General features: G+C 35.2%; 15 non-coding genes across 15 annotated transcripts; 3 read left to right on the plus strand and 12 right to left on the minus strand.

The window, feature by feature from the left end:
- Positions 1-2,374: 2,374 nt before the first annotated feature.
- Positions 2,375-2,448, minus strand: TRNAN-GUU (transfer RNA asparagine (anticodon GUU)). The gene has a single exon. It is a non-coding gene; the product is annotated as a tRNA-Asn (tRNA).
- Positions 2,449-2,622: 174 nt separating this feature from the next.
- On the plus strand, positions 2,623-2,694 carry TRNAI-GAU (transfer RNA isoleucine (anticodon GAU)). Its single transcript has one exon. It is a non-coding gene; the product is annotated as a tRNA-Ile (tRNA).
- A 665-nt stretch (positions 2,695-3,359) lies between these two features.
- Positions 3,360-3,433, minus strand: TRNAN-GUU (transfer RNA asparagine (anticodon GUU)). The gene has a single exon. It is a non-coding gene; the product is annotated as a tRNA-Asn (tRNA).
- Positions 3,434-3,609: 176 nt separating this feature from the next.
- TRNAI-UAU (transfer RNA isoleucine (anticodon UAU)) lies at positions 3,610-3,681 on the plus strand. Its single transcript has one exon. It is a non-coding gene; the product is annotated as a tRNA-Ile (tRNA).
- A 663-nt stretch (positions 3,682-4,344) lies between these two features.
- TRNAN-GUU (transfer RNA asparagine (anticodon GUU)) lies at positions 4,345-4,418 on the minus strand. The gene has a single exon. It is a non-coding gene; the product is annotated as a tRNA-Asn (tRNA).
- Positions 4,419-5,329: 911 nt separating this feature from the next.
- Positions 5,330-5,403, minus strand: TRNAN-GUU (transfer RNA asparagine (anticodon GUU)). The gene has a single exon. It is a non-coding gene; the product is annotated as a tRNA-Asn (tRNA).
- Positions 5,404-8,285: 2,882 nt separating this feature from the next.
- TRNAN-GUU (transfer RNA asparagine (anticodon GUU)) lies at positions 8,286-8,359 on the minus strand. The gene has a single exon. It is a non-coding gene; the product is annotated as a tRNA-Asn (tRNA).
- Positions 8,360-10,257: 1,898 nt separating this feature from the next.
- Positions 10,258-10,331, minus strand: TRNAN-GUU (transfer RNA asparagine (anticodon GUU)). The gene has a single exon. It is a non-coding gene; the product is annotated as a tRNA-Asn (tRNA).
- A 911-nt stretch (positions 10,332-11,242) lies between these two features.
- TRNAN-GUU (transfer RNA asparagine (anticodon GUU)) lies at positions 11,243-11,316 on the minus strand. The gene has a single exon. It is a non-coding gene; the product is annotated as a tRNA-Asn (tRNA).
- Positions 11,317-11,492: 176 nt separating this feature from the next.
- Positions 11,493-11,564, plus strand: TRNAM-CAU (transfer RNA methionine (anticodon CAU)). Its single transcript has one exon. It is a non-coding gene; the product is annotated as a tRNA-Met (tRNA).
- A 664-nt stretch (positions 11,565-12,228) lies between these two features.
- TRNAN-GUU (transfer RNA asparagine (anticodon GUU)) lies at positions 12,229-12,302 on the minus strand. Its single transcript has one exon. It is a non-coding gene; the product is annotated as a tRNA-Asn (tRNA).
- A 912-nt stretch (positions 12,303-13,214) lies between these two features.
- TRNAN-GUU (transfer RNA asparagine (anticodon GUU)) lies at positions 13,215-13,288 on the minus strand. The gene has a single exon. It is a non-coding gene; the product is annotated as a tRNA-Asn (tRNA).
- A 912-nt stretch (positions 13,289-14,200) lies between these two features.
- On the minus strand, positions 14,201-14,274 carry TRNAN-GUU (transfer RNA asparagine (anticodon GUU)). The gene has a single exon. It is a non-coding gene; the product is annotated as a tRNA-Asn (tRNA).
- Positions 14,275-15,186: 912 nt separating this feature from the next.
- TRNAN-GUU (transfer RNA asparagine (anticodon GUU)) lies at positions 15,187-15,260 on the minus strand. Its single transcript has one exon. It is a non-coding gene; the product is annotated as a tRNA-Asn (tRNA).
- Positions 15,261-16,171: 911 nt separating this feature from the next.
- TRNAN-GUU (transfer RNA asparagine (anticodon GUU)) lies at positions 16,172-16,245 on the minus strand. Its single transcript has one exon. It is a non-coding gene; the product is annotated as a tRNA-Asn (tRNA).
- Positions 16,246-16,852: the final 607 nt, after the last annotated feature.

A 16,852-nucleotide genomic window follows, 5' to 3' on the forward strand; every position in this document is an offset into this window, starting at 1 on the left:
TGTTTAAAGTGTCACATAGCTAAGGCCTCTCTCTACCACTGCATATGGGAATGCCGTAAAATCAAACGGTTTTGGAATAAGCTCTTAATAAATCTACACTCCATGTTTGGGATACGACTTACCCCTGACCCTTTGGCATGTCTATGCGCAAATTTTGAAGAGTGGCACTTGGACCACCAATATCAACATTTGATACCATGGATCACACTATTCATTACAGTAGCTAAGAAGGTCATTCTCAAACATTGGGTGTCCCACTCTTCCCCAACCGTTCAAGAAGTACATGGGAAAATGATGCAGCTACTGTACTTTGATAGGAGGTCGGCCACGATCACGAACATAGAAACTGGCATACATAAATTTTATAAAATTTGGGGCCCTTATATAACAACGTTAAACCAAAAGACCCAACGAGAAATCTTTTCTGTTTTTGGAAACGATGAAAGGGTCTTGGTATGAGAAATTTGGAACTATACTGGGCCGATTGATACTTGAAATAAATTATCATTTTCCTTTCAAAGTTGCTTGATAGAGATATTTTAGATATTACAGTAAAATGTATCTTGCACCCCTCCCCCCTCTACCCTCTTGTGTCTTACCCCTGGTAAATGTTATTTAGTTTAATTATAGTGTCAATAGGAATTAATGAATGATTTATAGGAGTAAGAAGATAACAGATAACAGTGTCCAAGTTGGTAACAACTTGGGATAATAAAGGAATGTAAAAACCTCTCAGGGTACAACCCTTTTCGGAACAATTCCCATTAAATCTAGTATCGCCACCTAACAAGATAGATTGAGATAAAGTCAGGATAAAGCAGACCCAAAGATACACTCATAGTGAACTTATTTGTGTTTTACATTACCTTGCCTTTATTTCTTTATTTATACAAATATGAAAAGAAATGATGTACATTTTATGGAATCTGTTCATGATAACTGTATACTACCATTGTATCCATTCATCTTCTTACTTGCCTAATCTTTTTATTTGTGTATTGTGTAAAACTTGTATTTGAAAAACTACAATAAACAGATTTAAAAAAAAAAAAAAAAAATGATTTATTGAAATATGTGTAAAATGCCAACATCTGGAGATCTTTTGTAAAACTCTTCCTCCGTTGAAGAACAAAAAAAAACAAATTGGTACTTTCTTGTCAAGAGGTAAGCTTTCAGGAGCTGAGGCTGTGTATATGATTAGCAGAGTGGCGCAGCGGAAGCGTGCTGGGCCCATAACCCAGAGGTCGATGGATCGAAACCATCGATGGATCAGAACAGAGGAGAAACATTGGTACTTTCTGATGAAGAGTGAAGCTTTCAGGAGCTTCTGTGACTTAAGATCAGGAACACTATACCACAAGAGGTGATTTAATGTTTTAACTTGTCAACATCTAGTTCTCCAAAATGTGACCAAAAAGTCGATTACGTCCCTGGGTGGGATTGAACCACCAACCTTTCGGTTAACAGCCGAACGCGCCACAGAGACCCCTCTAAAGTTGTATCAAATTAGTGATCTAAAAATGATTTATTGAAATATGTGTAAAATGCCAACATCTGGAGATCTTTTGTAAAACTCTTCCTCCGTTGAAGAACAAAAAAAACAAATTGGTACTTTCTTGTCAAGAGGTAAGCTTTCAGGAGCTGAAGCTGTGTATATGATTAGCAGAGTGGCGCAGCGGAAGCGTGCTGGGCCCATAACCCAGAGGTCGATGGATCGAAACCATCCTCTGCTATCTTTGTTTTTTTTATAATTATTTGTTGATTAAACCAATACAAAACTGAGATTAATATTTTGGCTCAGTTCTATCTTTTTTATTATGTTAAAAAAGAGATTTAGTAAAACTGTTCATCCATTAAAGAACAAAGAAACACATTGGTACAAACACTAAAATGTGCTTCAATGGTTTCCTAAAAAACTTACCTAATTAACTACTTTTAAGATGAATTGTATCAGAGAAGTCTAGATATACTGCATAACAAGAGGTGGTTTTATGTTTTAACTTGTCTACCTAAGGTTCTTCAAAATATGATCACAAGGTCAAAAATATCCCTGGGTGGGATTAAACCACAAACCTTTGAGATAGAAACCAAATGTGCTGACTGATTGTTCCAAGTCAACAAAATAAGACTAGATTCAAGTTAGTACCATAAAAAAATTCCTAGACATAGATTTAATAGTCATTATTTTAAAGAGCTTTTGTAAGATTCTTTATCTACTGAAGAACAGAGGAGAAACATTGGTAATTTCTGATGAAGAGTGAAGCTTTCAGGAGCTTCTGTGACTTAAGATCAGGAACACTATACCACAAGAGGTGATTTAATGTTTTAACTTGTCAACATCTAGTTCTCCAAAATGTGACCAAAAAGTCGATTACGTCCCTGGGTGGGATTGAACCACCAACCTTTCGGTTAACAGCCGAACGCGCTAACCGATTGCGCCACAGAGACCCCTCTAAAGTTGTATCAAATTAGTGATCCAAAAATGATTTATTGAAATATGTGTAAAAGGCCAACATCTGGAGATCTTTTGTAAAACTCTTCCTCCATTAAAGAACAAAAAATCAAATTGGTACTTTCTTGTCAAGAGGTAAGCTTTCAGGAGCTGAAGCTGTTCATATGATTAGCAGAGTGGCGCAGCGGAAGCGTGCTGGGCCGATAACCCAGAGGTCGATGGATCGAAACCATCCTCTGCTATCTTTGTTTTTTTTATAATTATTTGTTGATTAAACCAATACAAAACTGAGATTAATATTTTGGCTCAGTTCTATCTTTTTTATTATGTTAAAAAAGAGATTTAGTAAAACTGTTCATCCATTAAAGAACAAAGAAACACATTGGTACAAACACTAAAATGTGCTTCAATGGTTTCCTAAAAACTTACCTAATTAACTACTTTTAAGAGGAATTGTATCAGAGAAGTCTAGATATACTGCATAACAAGAGGTGGTTTTATGTGTTATACTGCATAACAAGAGGTGGTTTTAACTTGTCTACCTAAGGTTCTTCAAAATATGATCACAAGGTCAAAAATATCCCTTGGTGGGATTAAACCACAAACCTTTGAGATAGAAACCAAATGTGCTGACTGATTGTTCCAAGTCAACAAAATAAGACTAGATTCAAGTTAGTACCATAAAGAAATTCCTAGACATAGATTTAATAGTCATTATTTTAAAGAGCTTTTGTAAGATTCTTTATCTACTGAAGAACAGAGGAGAAACATTGGTACTTTCTGATGAAGAGTGAAGCTTTCAGGAGCTTCTGTGACTTAAGATCAGGAACACTATACCACAAGAGGTGATTTAATGTTTTAACTTGTCAACATCTAGTTCTCCAAAATGTGACCAAAAAGTCGATTACGTCCCTGGGTGGGATTGAACCACCAACCTTTCAGTTAACAGCCGAACGCGCTAACCGATTGCGCCACAGAGACCCCTCTAAAGTTGTATCAAATTAGTGATCTAAAAATGATTTATTGAAATATGTGTAAAATGCCAACATCTGGAGATCTTTTGTAAAACTCTTCCTCCGTTGAAGAACAAAAAAAAACAAATTGGTACTTTCTTGTCAAGAGGTAAGCTTTCAGGAGCTGAAGCTGTGTATATGATTAGCAGAGTGGCGCAGCGGAAGCGTGCTGGGCCTATAACCCAGAGGTCGATGGATCGAAACCATCCTCTGCTATCTTTGTTTTTTATAATTATTTGTTGATTAAACCAATACAAAACTGAGATTAATATTTTGGCTCAGTTCTATCTTTTTTATTATGTTAAAAAAGAGATTTAGTAAAACTGTTCATCCATTAAAGAACAAAGAAACACATTGGTACAAACACTAAAATGTGCTTCAATGGTTTCCTAAAAACTTACCTAATTAACTACTTTTAAGAGGAATTGTATCAGAGAAGTCTAGATATACTGCATAACAAGAGGTGGTTTTATGTGTTATACTGCATAACAAGAGGTGGTTTTAACTTGTCTACCTAAGGTTCTTCAAAATATGATCACAAGGTCAAAAATATCCCTTGGTGGGATTAAACCACAAACCTTTGAGATAGAAACCAAATGTGCTGACTGATTGTTCCAAGTCAACAAAATAAGACTAGATTCAAGTTAGTACCATAAAGAAATTCCTAGACATAGATTTAATAGTCATTATTTTAAAGAGCTTTTGTAAGATTCTTTATCTACTGAAGAACAGAGGAGAAACATTGGTACTTTCTGATGAAGAGTGAAGCTTTCAGGAGCTTCTGTGACTTAAGATCAGGAACACTATACCACAAGAGGTGATTTAATGTTTTAACTTGTCAACATCTAGTTCTCCAAAATGTGACCAAAAAGTCGATTACGTCCCTGGGTGGGATTGAACCACCAACCTTTCGGTTAACAGCCGAACGCGCTAACCGATTGCGCCACAGAGACCCCTCTAAAGTTGTATCAAATTAGTGATCTAAAAATGATTTATTGAAATATGTGTAAAATGCCAACATCTGGAGATCTTTTGTAAAACTCTTCCTCCGTTGAAGAACAAAAAAAAACAAATTGGTACTTTCTTGTCAAGAGGTAAGCTTTCAATAGCTGAAGCTGTGTATATGATTAGCAGAGTGGCGCAGCGGAAGCGTGCTGGGCCCATAACCCAGAGGTCGATGGATCGAAACCATCCTCTGCTATCTTTGTTATTTTATAATTATTTGTTGATTAAACCAATACAAAACTGAGATTAATATTTTGGCTCAGTTCTATCTTTTTTATTATGTTAAAAAAGAGATTTAGTAAAACTGTTCATCCATTAAAGAACAAAGAAACACATTGGTACAAACACTAAAATGTGCTTCAATGGTTTCCTAAAAACTTACCTAATTAACTACTTTTAAGAGGAATTGTATCAGAGAAGTCTAGATATACTGCATAACAAGAGGTGGTTTTTGTGTTATACTGCATAACAAGAGGTGGTTTTAACTTGTCTACCTAAGGTTCTTCAAAATATGATCACAAGGTCAAAAATATCCCTTGGTGGGATTAAACCACAAACCTTTGAGATAGAAACCAAATGTGCTGACTGATTGTTCCAAGTCAACAAAATAAGACTAGATTCAAGTTAGTACCATCAAAAAATTCCTAGACATAGATTTAATAGTCATTATTTTAAAGAGCTTTTGTAAGATTCTTTATCTACTGAAGAACAGAGGAGAAACATTGGTACTTTCTGATGAAGAGTGAAGCTTTCAGGAGCTTCTGTGACTTAAGATCAGGAACACTATACCACAAGAGGTGATTTAATGTTTTAACTTGTCAACATCTAGTTCTCCAAAATGTGACCAAAAAGTCGATTACGTCCCTGGGTGGGATTGAACCACCAACTTTTCGGTTAACAGCCGAACGCGCTAACCGATTGCGCCACAGAGACCCCTCTAAAGTTGTATCAAATTAGTGATCTAAAAATGATTTATTGAAATATGTGTAAAATGCCAACATCTGGAGATCTTTTGTAAAACTCTTCCTCCGTTAAATAACAAAAAAAAACAAATTGGTACTTTCTTGTCAAGAGGTAAGCTTTCAGGAGCTGAAGCTGTGTATATGATTAGCAGAGTGGCGCAGCGGAAGCGTGCTGGGCCCATAACCCAGAGGTCGATGGATCGAAACCATCCTCTGCTATCTTTGTTATTTTATAATTATTTGTTGATTAAACCAATACAAAACTGAGATTAATATTTTGGCTCAGTTCTATCTTTTTTATTATGTTAAAAAAGAGATTTAGTAAAACTGTTCATCCATTAAAGAACAAAGAAACACATTGGTACAAACACTAAAATGTGCTTCAATGGTTTCCTAAAAACTTACCTAATTAACTACTTTTAAGAGGAATTGTATCAGAGAAGTCTAGATATACTGCATAACAAGAGGTGGTTTTTGTGTTATACTGCATAACAAGAGGTGGTTTTAACTTGTCTACCTAAGGTTCTTCAAAATATGATCACAAGGTCAAAAATATCCCTTGGTGGGATTAAACCACAAACCTTTGAGATAGAAACCAAATGTGCTGACTGATTGTTCCAAGTCAACAAAATAAGACTAGATTCAAGTTAGTACCATAAAAAAATTCCTAGACATAGATTTAATAGTCATTATTTTAAAGAGCTTTTGTAAGATTCTTTATCTACTGAAGAACAGAGGAGAAACATTGGTACTTTCTGATGAAGAGTGAAGCTTTCAGGAGCTTCTGTGACTTAAGATCAGGAACACTATACCACAAGAGGTGATTTAATGTTTTAACTTGTCAACATCTAGTTCTCCAAAATGTGACCAAAAAGTCGATTACGTCCCTGGATGGGATTGAACCACCAACCTTTCGGTTAACAGCCGAAAGCGCTAATCGATTGCGCCACAGAGACCCCTCTAAAGTTGTATCAAATTAGTGATCTAAAAATGATTTATTGAAATATGTGTAAAATGCCAACATCTGGAGATCTTTTGTAAAACTCTTCCTCCGTTAAATAACAAAAAAAAACAAATTGGTACTTTCTTGTCAAGAGGTAAGCTTTCAGGAGCTGAAGCTGTGTATATGATTAGCAGAGTGGCGCAGCGGAAGCGTGCTGGGCCCATAACCCAGAGGTCGATGGATCGAAACCATCCTCTGCTATCTTTGTTATTTTATAATTATTTGTTGATTAAACCAATACAAAACTGAGATTAATATTTTGGCTCAGTTCTATCTTTTTTATTATGTTAAAAAAGAGATTTAGTAAAACTGTTCATCCATTAAAGAACAAAGAAACACATTGGTACAAACACTAAAATGTGCTTCAATGGTTTCCTAAAAACTTACCTAATTAACTACTTTTAAGAGGAATTGTATCAGAGAAGTCTAGATATACTGCATAACAAGAGGTGGTTTTTGTGTTATACTGCATAACAAGAGGTGGTTTTAACTTGTCTACCTAAGGTTCTTCAAAATATGATCACAAGGTCAAAAATATCCCTTGGTGGGATTAAACCACAAACCTTTGAGATAGAAACCAAATGTGCTGACTGATTGTTCCAAGTCAACAAAATAAGACTAGATTCAAGTTAGTACCATAAAAAAATTCCTAGACATAGATTTAATAGTCATTATTTTAAAGAGCTTTTGTAAGATTCTTTATCTACTGAAGAACAGAGGAGAAACATTGGTACTTTCTGATGAAGAGTGAAGCTTTCAGGAGCTTCTGTGACTTAAGATCAGGAACACTATACCACAAGAGGTGATTTTAATGTTTTAACTTGTCAACATCTAGTTCTCCAAAATGTGACCAAAAAGTTGATTACGTCCCTGGGTGTGATTGAACCACCAACCTTTCGATTAACAGCCGAACGCGCTAACCGATTGCGCCACAGAGACCCCTCTAAAGTTGTATCAAATTAGTGATCTAAAAATGATTTATTGAAATATGTGTAAAATGCCAACATCTGGAGATCTTTTGTAAAACTCTTCCTCCGTTGAAGAACAAAAAAAAACAAATTGGTACTTTCTTGTCAAGAGGTAAGCTTTCAGGAGCTGAAGCTGTGTATATGATTAGCAGAGTGGCGCAGCGGAAGCGTGCTGGGCCCATAACCCAGAAGTTGATGGATCGAAACCATCCTCTGCTATCTTTGTTATTTTATAATTATTTGTTGATTAAACCAATACAAAACTGAGATTAATATTTTGGCTCAGTTCTATCTTTTTTATTATGTTAAAAAAGAGATTTAGTAAAACTGTTCATCCATTAAAGAACAAAGAAATACATTGGTACAAACACTAAAATGTGCTTCAATGGTTTCCTAAAAACTTACCTAATTAACTACTTTTAAGAGGAATTGTATCAGAGAAGTCTAGATATACTGCATAACAAGAGGTGGTTTTATGTGTTATACTGCATAACAAGAGGTGGTTTTAACTTGTCTACCTAAGGTTCTTCAAAATATGATCACAAGGTCAAAAATATCCTTTGGTGGGATTAAACCACAAACCTTTGAGATAGAAACCAAATGTGCTGACTGATTGTTCCAAGTCAACAAAATAAGACTAGATTCAAGTTAGTACCATAAAGAAATTCCTAGACATAGATTTAATAGTCATTATTTTAAAGAGCTTTTGTAAGATTCTTTATCTACTGAAGAACAGAGGAGAAACATTGGTACTTTCTGATGAAGAGTGAAGCTTTTAGGAGCTTCTGTGACTTGAATCAGGAACACTATACCACAAGAGGTGATTTAATGTTTTAACTTGTCAACATCTAGTTCTCCCAAATGTGACCAAAAAGTCGATTACGTCCCTGGGTGGGATTGAACCACCAACCTTTCGGTTAACAGCCGAACGCGCTAACCGATTGCGCCACAGAAACCCCTCTAAAGTTGTATCAAATTAGTGATCTAAAAATGATTTATTGAAATATGTGTAAAATGCCAACATCTGGAGATCTTTTGTAAAACTCTTCCTCCGTTGAAGAACAAAAAAAAACAAATTGGTACTTTCTTGTCAAGAGGTAAGCTTTCAGGAGCTGAAGCTGTGTATATGATTAGCAGAGTGGCGCAGCGGAAGCGTGCTGGGCCCATAACCCAGAGGTCGATGGATCGAAACCATCCTCTGCTATCTTTGTTTTTTTATAATTATTTGTTGATTAAACCAATACAAAACTGAGATTAATATTTTGGCTTAGTTCTATCTTTTTTATTATGTTAAAAAAGAGATTTAGTAAAACTGTTCATCCATTAAAGAACAAAGAAACACATTGGTACAAACACTAAAATGTGCTTCAATGGTTTCCTAAAAACTTACCTAATTAACTACTTTTAAGAGGAATTGTATCAGAGAAGTCTAGATATACTGCATAACAAGAGGTGGTTTTATGTGTTATACTGCATAACAAGAGGTGGTTTTAACTTGTCTACCTAAAGTTCTTCAAAATATGATCACAAGGTCAAAAATATCCCTTGGTGGGATTAAACCACAAACCTTTGAGATAGAAACCAAATGTGCTGACTGATTGTTCCAAGTCAACAAAATAAGACTAGATTCAAGTTAGTACCATAAAAAAATTCCTAGACATAGATTTAATAGTCATTATTTTAAAGAGCTTTTGTAAGATTCTTTATCTACTGAAGAACAGAGGAGAAACATTGGTACTTTCTGATGAAGAGTGAAGCTTTCAGGAGCTTCTGTGACTTAAGATCAGGAACACTATACCACAAGAGGTGATTTAATGTTTTAACTTGTCAACATCTAGTTCTCCAAAATGTGACCAAAAAGTCGATTACATCCCTGGGTGGGATTGAACCACCAACCTTTCGGTTAACAGCCGAACGCGCTAACCGATTGCGCCACAGAAACCCCTCTAAAGTTGTATCAAATTAGTGATCTAAAAATGATTTATTGAAATATGTGTAAAATGCCAACATCTGGAGATCTTTTGTAAAACTCTTCCTCCGTTGAAGAACAAAAAAAAACAAATTGGTACTTTCTTGTCAAGAGGTAAGCTTTCAGGAGCTGAAGCTGTGTATATGATTAGCAGAGTGGCGCAGCGGAAGCGTGCTGGGCCCATAACCCAGAGGTCGATGGATCGAAACCATCCTCTGCTATCTTTGTTTTTTTATAATTATTTGTTGATTAAACCAATACAAAACTGAGATTAATATTTTGGCTTAGTTCTATCTTTTTTATTATGTTAAAAAAGAGATTTAGTAAAACTGTTCATCCATTAAAGAACAAAAAAACACATTGGTACAAACACTAAAATGTGCTTCAATGGTTTCCTAAAAACTTACCTAATTAACTACTTTTAAGAGGAATTGTATCAGAGAAGTCTAGATATACTGCATAACAAGAGGTGGTTTTATGTGTTATACTGCATAACAAGAGGTGGTTTTAACTTGTCTACCTAAAGTTCTTCAACATATGATCACAAGGTCAAAAATATCCCTTGGTGGGATTAAACCACAAACCTTTGAGATAGAAACCAAATGTGCTGACTGATTGTTCCAAGTCAACAAAATAAGACTAGATTCAAGTTAGTACCATAAAAAAATTCCTAGACATAGATTTAATAGTCATTATTTTAAAGAGCTTTTGTAAGATTCTTTATCTACTGAAGAACAGAGGAGAAACATTGGTACTTTCTGATGAAGAGTGAAGCTTTCAGGAGCTTCTGTGACTTAAGATCAGGAACACTATACCACAAGAGGTGATTTAATGTTTTAACTTGTCAACATCTAGTTCTCCAAAATGTGACCAAAAAGTCGATTACATCCCTGGGTGGGATTGAACCACCAACCTTTCGGTTAACAGCCGAACGCGCTAACCGATTGCGCCACAGAGACCCCTCTAAAGTAGTATCAAATTAGTGATCTAAAAATGATTTATTGAAATATGTGTAAAATGCCAACATCTGGAGATCTCTTGTAAAACTCTTCCTCCGTTGAAGAACAAAAAAAAACAAATTGGTACTTTCTTGTCAAGAGGTAAGCTTTCAGGAGCTGAAGCTGTGTATATGATTAGCAGAGTGGCGCAGCGGAAGCGTGCTGGGCCCATAACCCAGAGGTCGATGGATCGAAACCATCCTCTGCTATCTTTGTTTTTTTATAATTATTTGTTGATTAAACCAATACAAAACTGAGATTAATATTTTGGCTCAGTTCTATCTTTTTTATTATGTTAAAAAAGAGATTCAGTAAAACTGTTCATCCATTAAAGAACAAAGAAATACATTGGTACAAACACTAAAATGTGCTTCAATGGTTTCCTAAAAACTTACCTAATTAACTACTTTTAAGAGGAATTGTATCAGAGAAGTCTAGATATACTGCATAACAAGAGGTGGTTTTATGTGTTATACTGCATAACAAGAGGTGGTTTTAACTTGTCTACCTAAGGTTCTTCAAAATATGATCACAAGGTCAAAAATATCCCTTGGTGGGATTAAACCACAAACCTTTGAGATAGAAACCAAATGTGCTGACTGATTGTTCCAAGTCAACAAAATAAGACTAGATTCAAGTTAGTACCATAAAGAAATTCCTAGACATAGATTTAATAGTCATTATTTTAAAGAGCTTTTGTAAGATTCTTTATCTACTGAAGAACAGAGGAGAAACATTGGTACTTTCTGATGAAGAGTGAAGCTTTTAGGAGCTTCTGTGACTTGAATCAGGAACACTATACCACAAGAGGTGATTTAATGTTTTAACTTGTCAACATCTAGTTCTCCCAAATGTGACCAAAAAGTCGATTACGTCCCTGGGTGGGATTGAACCACCAACCTTTCGGTTAACAGCCGAACGCGCTAACCGATTGCGCCACAGAAACCCCTCTAAAGTTGTATCAAATTAGTGATCTAAAAATGATTTATTGAAATATGTGTAAAATGCCAACATCTGGAGATCTTTTGTAAAACTCTTCCTCCGTTGAAGAACAAAAAAAAACAAATTGGTACTTTCTTGTCAAGAGGTAAGCTTTCAGGAGCTGAAGCTGTGTATATGATTAGCAGAGTGGCGCAGCGGAAGCGCGCTGGGCCCATAACCCAGAGGTCGATGGATCGAAACCATCCTCTGCTATCTTTGTTTTTTTATAATTATTTGTTGATTAAACCAATACAAAACTGAGATTAATATTTTGGCTTAGTTCTATCTTTTTTATTATGTTAAAAAAGAGATTTAGTAAAACTGTTCATCCATTAAAGAACAAAGAAACACATTGGTACAAACACTAAAATGTGCTTCAATGGTTTCCTAAAAACTTACCTAATTAACTACTTTTAAGAGGAATTGTATCAGAGAAGTCTAGATATACTGCATAACAAGAGGTGGTTTTATGTGTTATACTGCATAACAAGAGGTGGTTTTAACTTGTCTACCTAAAGTTCTTCAAAATATGATCACAAGGTCAAAAATATCCCTTGGTGGGATTAAACCACAAACCTTTGAGATAGAAACCAAATGTGCTGACTGATTGTTCCAAGTCAACAAAATAAGACTAGATTCAAGTTAGTACCATAAAAAAATTCCTAGACATAGATTTAATAGTCATTATTTTAAAGAGCTTTTGTAAGATTCTTTATCTACTGAAGAACAGAGGAGAAACATTGGTACTTTCTGAATAAGAGTGAAGCTTTCAGGAGCTTCTGTGACTTAAGATCAGGAACACTATACCACAAGAGGTGATTTAATGTTTTAACTTGTCAACATCTAGTTCTCCAAAATGTGACCAAAAAGTCGATTACATCCCTGGGTGGGATTGAACCACCAACCTTTCGGTTAACAGCCGAACGCGCTAACCGATTGCGCCACAGAGACCCGTCTAAAGTAGTATCAAATTAGTGATCTAAAAATGATTTATTGAAATATGTGTAAAATGCCAACATCTGGAGATCTCTTGTAAAACTCTTCCTCCGTTGAAGAACAAAAAAAAACAAATTGGTACTTTCTTGTCAAGAGGTAAGCTTTCAGGAGCTGAAGCTGTGTATATGATTAGCAGAGTGGCGCAGCGGAAGCGTGCTGGGCCCATAACCCAGAGGTCGATGGATCGAAACCATCCTCTGCTATCTTTGTTTTTTTATAATTATTTGTTGATTAAACCAATACAAAACTGAGATTAATATTTTGGCTCAGTTCTATCTTTTTTATTATGTTAAAAAAGAGATTTAGTAAAACTGTTCATCCATTAAAGAACAAAGAAACACATTGGTACAAACACTAAAATGTGCTTCAATGGTTTCCTAAAAACTTACCTTATTAACTACTTTTAAGAGGAATTGTATCAGAGAAGTCTAGATATACTGCATAACAAGAGGTGGTTTTATGTGTTATACTGCATAACAAGAGGTGGTTTTAACTTGTCTACCTAAAGTTCTTCAAAATATGATCACAAGGTCAAAAATATCCCTTGGTGGGATTAAACCACAAACCTTTGAGATAGAAACCAAATGTGCTGACTGATTGTTCCAAGTCAACAAAATAAGACTAGATTCAAGTTAGTACCATAAAAAAATTCCTAGACATAGATTTAATAGTCATTATTTTAAAGAGCTTTTGTAAGATTCTTTATCTACTGAAGAACAGAGGAGAAACATTGGTACTTTCTGATGAAGACTGAAGCTTTCAGGAGCTTCTGTGACTTAAGATCAGGAACACTATACCACAAGAGGTGATTTAATGTTTTAACTTGTCAACATCTAGTTCTCCAAAATGTGACCAAAAAGTCGATTACGTCCCTGGGTGGGATTGAACCACCAACCTTTCGGTTAACAGCCGAACGCGCTAACCGATTGCGCCACAGAAACCCCTCTAAAGTTGTATCAGATTAGTGATCTAAAAATGATTTATTTAAATATGTGTAAAAGGCCAACATCTGGAGATCTTTTGTAAAACTCTTCCTCCATTAAAGAACAAAAAATCAAATTGGTACTTTCTTGTCAAGAGGTAAGCTTTCAGGAGCTGAAGCTGTTTATATGATTAGCAGAGTGGCGCAGCGGAAGCGTGCTGGGCCCATAACCCAGAGGTCGATGGATATAAAAACCATCCTCTGCTATCTTTGTTTTTTTATAATTATTTGTTGATTAAACCAATACAAAACTGAGATTAATATTTTGGCTCAGTTCTATCTTTTTTATTATGTTAAAAAAGAGTTTTAGTAAAACTGTTCATCCATTAAAGAACAAAGAAACACATTGGTACAAACACTAAAATGTGCTTCAATGGTTTCCTAAAAACTTACCTAATTAACTACTTTTAAGAGGAATTGTATCAGAGAAGTCTAGATATACTGCATAACAAGAGGTGGTTTTATGTGTTATACTGCATAACAAGAGGTGGTTTTAACTTGTCTACCTAAGGTTCTTCAAAATATGATCACAAGGTCAAAAATATCCCTTGGTGGGATTAAAACACAAACCTTTGAGATAGAAACCAAATGTGCTGACTGATTGTTCCAAGTCAACAAAATAAGACTAGATTCAAGTTAGTACCATAAAGAAATTCCTAGACATAGATTTAATAGTCATTATTTTAAAGAGCTTTTGTAAGATTCTTTATCTACTGAAGAACAGAGGAGAAACATTGGTACTTTCTGATGAAGAGTGAAGCTTTTAGGAGCTTCTGTGACTTAAGATCAGGAACACTATACCACAAGAGGTGATTTAATGTTTTAACTTGTCAACATCTAGTTCTCCAAAATGTGACCAAAAAGTCGATTACGTCCCTGGGTGGGATTGAACCACCAACCTTTCGGTTAACAGCCGAACGCGCTAACCGATTGCGCCACAGAAACCCCTCTAAAGTTGTATCAAATTAGTGATCTAAAAATGATTTATTGAAATATGTGTAAAATGCCAACATCTGGAGATCTTTTGTAAAACTCTTCCTCCGTTGAAGAACAAAAAAAAACAAATTGGTACTTTCTTGTCAAGAGGTAAGCTTTCAGGAGCTGAAGCTGTGTATATGATTAGCAGAGTGGCGCAGCGGAAGCGTGCTGGGCCCATAACCCAGAAGTTGATGGATCGAAACCATCCTCTGCTATCTTTGTTATTTTATAATTATTTGTTGATTAAACCAATACAAAACTGAGATTAATATTTTGGCTCAGTTCTATCTTTTTTATTATGTTAAAAAAGAGTTTTAGTAAAACTGTTCATCCATTAAAGAACAAAGAAACACATTGGTACAAACACTAAAATGTGCTTCAATGGTTTCCTAAAAACTTACCTAATTAACTACTTTTAAGAGGAATTGTATCAGAGAAGTCTAGATATACTGCATAACAAGAGGTGGTTTTATGTGTTATACTGCATAACAAGAGGTGGTTTTAACTTGTCTACCTAAGGTTCTTCAAAATATGATCACAAGGTCAAAAATATCCCTTGGTGGGATTAAACCACAAACCTTTGAGATAGAAACCAAATGTGCTGACTGATTGTTCCAAGTCAACAAAATAAGACTAGATTCAAGTTAGTACCATAAAAAAATTCCTAGACATAGATTTAATAGTCATTATTTTAAAGAGCTTTTGTAAGATTCTTTATCTACTGAAGAACAGAGGAGAAACATTGGTACTTTCTGATGAAGAGTGAAGCTTTCAGGAGCTTCTGTGACTTAAGATCAGGAACACTATACCACAAGAGGTGATTTAATGTTTTAACTTGTCAACATCTAGTTCTCCAAAATGTGACCAAAAAGTCGATTACGTCCCTGGGTGGGATTGAACCACCAACCTTTCGGTTAACAGCCGAACGCGCTAACCGATTGCGCCACAGAGACCCCTCTAAAGTTGTATCAAATTAGTGATCTAAAAATGATTTATTGAAATATGTGTAAAAGGCCAACATCTGGAGATCTTTTGTAAAACTCTTCCTCCGTTGAAGAACAAAAAAAAACAAATTGGTACTTTCTTGTCAAGAGGTAAGCTTTCAGGAGCTGAAGCTGTGTATATGATTAGCAGAGTGGCGCAGCGGAAGCGTGCTGGGCCCATAACCCAGAGGTCGATGGATCGAAACCATCCTCTGCTATCTTTATTTTTTATAATTATTTGTTGATTAAACCAATACAAAACTGAGATTAATATTTTGGCTCAGTTCTATCTTTTTTATTATGTTAAAAAAGAGTTTTAGTAAAACTGTTCATCCATTAAAGAACAAAGAAACACATTGGTACAAACACTAAAATGTGCTTCAATGGTTTCCTAAAAACTTACCTAATTAACTACTTTTAAGAGGAATTGTATCAGAGAAGTCTAGATATACTGCATAACAAGAGGTGGTTTTATGTGTTATACTGCATAACAAGAGGTGGTTTTAACTTGTCTACCTAAGGTTCTTCAAAATATGATCACAAGGTCAAAAATATCCCTTGGTGGGATTAAACCACAAACCTTTGAGATAGAAACCAAATGTGCTGACTGATTGTTCCAAGTCAACAAAATAAGACTAGATTCAAGTTAGTACCATAAAGAAATTCCTAGACATAGATTTAATAGTCATTATTTTAAAGAGCTTTTGTAAGATTCTTTATCTACTGAAGAACAGAGGAGAAACATTGGTACTTTCTGATGAAGAGTGAAGCTTTTAGGAGCTTCTGTGACTTAAGATCAGGAACACTATACCACAAGAGGTGATTTAATGTTTTAACTTGTCAACATCTAGTTCTCCAAAATGTGACCAAAAAGTCGATTACGTCCCTGGGTGGGATTGAACCACCAACCTTTCGGTTAACAGCCGAACGCGCTAACCGATTGCGCCACAGAAACCCCTCTAAAGTTGTATCAAATTAGTGATCTAAAAATGATTTATTGAAATATGTGTAAAATGCCAACATCTGGAGATCTTTTGTAAAACTCTTCCTCCGTTGAAGAACAAAAAAAAACAAATTGGTACTTTCTTGTCAAGAGGTAAGCTTTCAGGAGCTGAAGCCGTGTATATGATTAGCAGAGTGGCGCAGCGGAAGCGTGCTGGGCCCATAACCCAGAAGTTGATGGATCGAAACCATCCTCTGCTATCTTTGTTATTTTATAATTATTTGTTGATTAAACCAATACAAAACTGAGATTAATATTTTGGCTCAGTTCTATCTTTTTTATTATGTTAAAAAAGAGTTTTAGTAAAACTGTTCATCCATTAAAGAACAAAGAAACACATTGGTACAAACACTAAAATGTGCTTCAATGGTTTCCTAAAAACTTACCTAATTAACTACTTTTAAGAGGAATTGTATCAGAGAAGTCTAGATATACTGCATAACAAGAGGTGGTTTTATGTGTTATACTGCATAACAAGAGGTGGTTTTAACTTGTCTACCTAAGGTTCTTCAAAATATGATCACAAGGTCAAAAATATCCCTTGGTGGGATTAAACCAC

The sequence above is a fragment of the Crinia signifera genome, chromosome 3, assembly GCF_055691185.1.
Source record: "Crinia signifera chromosome 3, ASM5569118v1, whole genome shotgun sequence".
NCBI classification, from domain to species: domain Eukaryota; kingdom Metazoa; phylum Chordata; class Amphibia; order Anura; family Myobatrachidae; genus Crinia; species Crinia signifera.